The sequence below is a fragment of the Neltuma alba genome, unplaced genomic scaffold, assembly GCF_004799145.2.
Source record: "Neltuma alba isolate B1F8T4 unplaced genomic scaffold, ASM479914v2 tig00003082_pilon, whole genome shotgun sequence".
Lineage (NCBI taxonomy): Eukaryota > Viridiplantae > Streptophyta > Magnoliopsida > Fabales > Fabaceae > Neltuma > Neltuma alba.
The window spans coordinates 311,310-315,163 of record NW_021633133.1 but is presented as its reverse complement, the minus strand read 5'-3'; positions in this window follow the sequence as shown (position 1 = coordinate 315,163).

Here is a 3,854-nt window from a genome sequence, read left to right as displayed (position 1 = left end):
GAGATGAGTCCATGGCAAAATTATTTTGTCAATTTGAGCATTTAAGTGTTATTCTCTTTGGTCCCCGATGTAGGAATTAATTGAGGGATTTACTTTGATCTTAAATGTAAGATTTTATTCCAAATTTATAATCCCTTCTAAATTATTTTTATTAATTGTACAAATTAAATGGTATTTTCAATCATCAATAACCCTCTATTTGGATGGGAAGAAAAGTTGAGAAGAAAGAAAATGAGAGGAGAGAAAATAGAAAGAAGAGAAAATTAGAGAGAAAATATTATTACCTCTCATGTTTAGATAGACAAGAGAAAACAGAAAGGAAAGAAAATGAGTAAAATATGAATGACTAATATACCCTTTCTATTATGTTAAAATATATCTTGATTAAAATCAAATTAAATATTATAATGAAAAACCATATTTACATTAACATAATCATATAATTTAAAATCAAATTATTTGATAAAGATATATTATCATGTTATTTTATTTTAATATCAAATAATTTTATAAAAAAGAAAAAATATTTTGTGTAATATAATGTTAAAAAAACCAAAACAACAATTTTACTTGTTTTTCCTTTCAATTCATTTTAGAAGGATTTTTGTAATTTTAGTTATTTTATTTTTTTAATCAAGCAAACACAGAAGAAAGACTTGATAATAATAAATAAATTGAAAAAATAAAAAAATTAGGTATTATTTTACTGAAAAAATATATGTAAGGATAGAGAGGAAAAATATATTTTCTTCTTATTTTCTCTTCATATATGGAGAGAAAAGTTGGGAAGAAAATGGGTTGTGGGACCCATCACATTTTCTTTCCAACTTTTCTTTCTTCCCACTTTTCTTCCCTCATTCAAATAGGGAAAAAACTACTTCTCCCCCTATTTTCCTTCCTAGTTTTCTTTCCTCCCTTATTTTCTCTCCATCCAAACATAGCGCAAGAGTAGTTTTCAATACAAATAATATAATTAAATATAGTATTTTAGAAATATTTTTCAGTTTAATATCCTATACGTAAAATAGATATTTATATAGTAGTCTCCCACACATGGGTATTCTTTTTAATTTTATAAAAAAGGATATTAATAATAATTTTATGAATGAATTTCCTCATAATGATGCTAAATTTACATAAATTTCCCTTTGCTTGCAAATCTTACGAAAATCTCTTTTAGAAGTCAAAAGTAAATTATATGAACCTCTTTGCAAATTTACGAAACTCTCTCCTTTAAATAAAAAAGGTCTACACAGTTATTTTTAAAATGCCAAAAAAAAAAATCTTTTATATTGAGAAAAGTTTCGTATACACATAAGAAAAAAAAAAGGTCTTTATGAATTTGAGAAACTTTAGAAGTGATCAAATTTTACTCATGAAAAGGATTAAATTAAAAAGTATACCATATGTGGGATTCACCAAAGTAAAATCATACTCCTATGTTATATGTATTGACTATTAGAAAAGATTTCTTATCACGTTAGAATCTTCTTAGGGATGTGTGTTAATGGCCATCCTCTAACATTTTGATTAGTAATATTATTTTTTCTTTGGCCAACTATTTGTGATTTTACTATATTATTATTTATTATGTGTTATATATTGTAAAGAAGAAAGAGAAGGACAACACAAGTAGAATCTTTTTGGACATATTTACCAAAAACAGGATTCTTCTAATCTTCTTTTTGTAAAGTATGGTCATCCGTTTGTCAGCCACTAATTAAATGTGATTTGCTATCCTCCTTGATTTCAGTTAATTAGGTTTATATGTAATCACTTAAAGATTATAATCCATATCCATATGGTTTGTTAGAATATTTGGTGGAGGGAGCCAATGGCATATGTTGGTGGGGTGAAGTGAAAAAAAAGACTTGATTTTCTTAAATAAGGTTGATAATTTGACGAATTTTAAAAACCTATCTTTAATTAAATATAACAATGCGTGCTTAGTACTAATTGGTATTAGATGGTTGTAGACAAAACTCTGTTAATGGAGTTTCTTGATCCATTTGAGACTATGATACTATTAATTGAATTCAAATTATCAGTAGTATCAAATATTCTATCCAATTTTTAATTTTTTTTGCCAGCATAGCCAATTTAATATAACTACTTGAGTAATTAAAATCATGTTACATTTGTTATAATTAATCAATTTATTTAACTTCTTTAATTCATCTAAATTAGTTATATAGCTTCAATTTTTAATGTAAGAGCTATTTAACTGATTTATGTAGATTAAAGAAGCCAGTAAATAAACTAGTTACAATGAATGTGATATGTTTTTTCAGGATAACCATTAAATCATATATATATATATAAGTTTAGAAATTAGGTAAATTAATTTGAGAAAAAATGATAAATACAAGAGACAAAATAAATAGAGATATTATATTTAGGATTAAATGATTCAACCCCAATCTAGCTTTTATATTATCATTAGGGATAGATGGAAGTGACATGTATTTTTTCAATAATAGAAAGTAATTGAATTAAAGATTTCATTAATAAAAACCCTTGAGTAATCAAAAACATGCGAGCTTTTTTCTAAATAAATAAAAAAATGATAAACAACATCAATTTCTAGCTTAGATTATTTTCTTTTACAGAAAGTAAATTACATTTTAAATAATGGAAAAAAGCCACGTTAAGTGCAAGCACGCACAATTTCGAATTAGAGTATTCTCAAAAGGATCGAATCAAACTGGAACGGTTGGGGAAAAATCTTTTGTCTCACAAAGCTAATTAGTGAAATCAAGTTCAGTTATTGACTAAATCAAAATAATAAATCATCAATTAATTAATATCCATAAAACTACATTCGAAAAAACACATAACATTTAAAAACACGTACACTTGATTTTTCTTTGAAAACGAAACAAAATAAAATAAAAGGAGTCATTGGTCAGCCCCCACCACAGTGTCGACTGTCTCAACTTCCACCAACATTTGGAATATTATTATTGTGAGGGTGAGATTCTCTTATATACATATTTTCTTTTGTAGGGCCAACACTACTTATAATTAAACATCTGGATCACTGATAACTTGTTATTTAATTAATAACTAACTCACTTATTAAATTATTAATTTATATTACATAATCAACCACGATCAACATCGGATCTGACACAATAAAGTGGAGGAAGGTATATATGATTAAAATAGCGAGTTAAAGGGATCGTTCTTACTTAGGTTAAATTACACAACCTCCCCTAAGTTTTGGATTATGTACAAATAATATTTAAAACTTAATAATAAATCTCTATGAGCTTTTGAGTTTGTACGAATAATTTCCAACGATCAATTTATCTTCCCATAAACTTCATTTTTGTACGCACATAAGTAATATACAAAATTAATCCCGTCGTAGTTATTTGTACAAATGTAAGAGTTTGGGGTTCACTGTAAAGTTATAAAAATTATGGAGGTTATTTGAATATGGTTCAAAATCTGGGGGAATTATATATAATTTACCCTTATTATTATGTAAGGAAGTAATATATGAAATTATATATATATATTTATATGCTAGTTAGAGTTGAAGGAGCCTTCAAATCAAACCTCACATGTGTTTGCTTGTACTGGAGATATGTAAATGGTCAAATTAGGCAATATCTAGAAGTTGAAGTGGTCCTAACCCCAATTCTCGAGTGTGATCAGTAACTAAAAATAGAGATTTCTAAGAACTTACGTAATTAAAGGAAGTTAAATGAACCTAGCTAGATTAGTTATTTATATTAAAAAAACGTGTGTAGACTTTCTTAAAAATACCCTTTTTAATCTTTTGCATTGGAAATTAACCTAATTGATAGAATTAAAACTTTTTTATTATGTATAATCAATGTGGATAA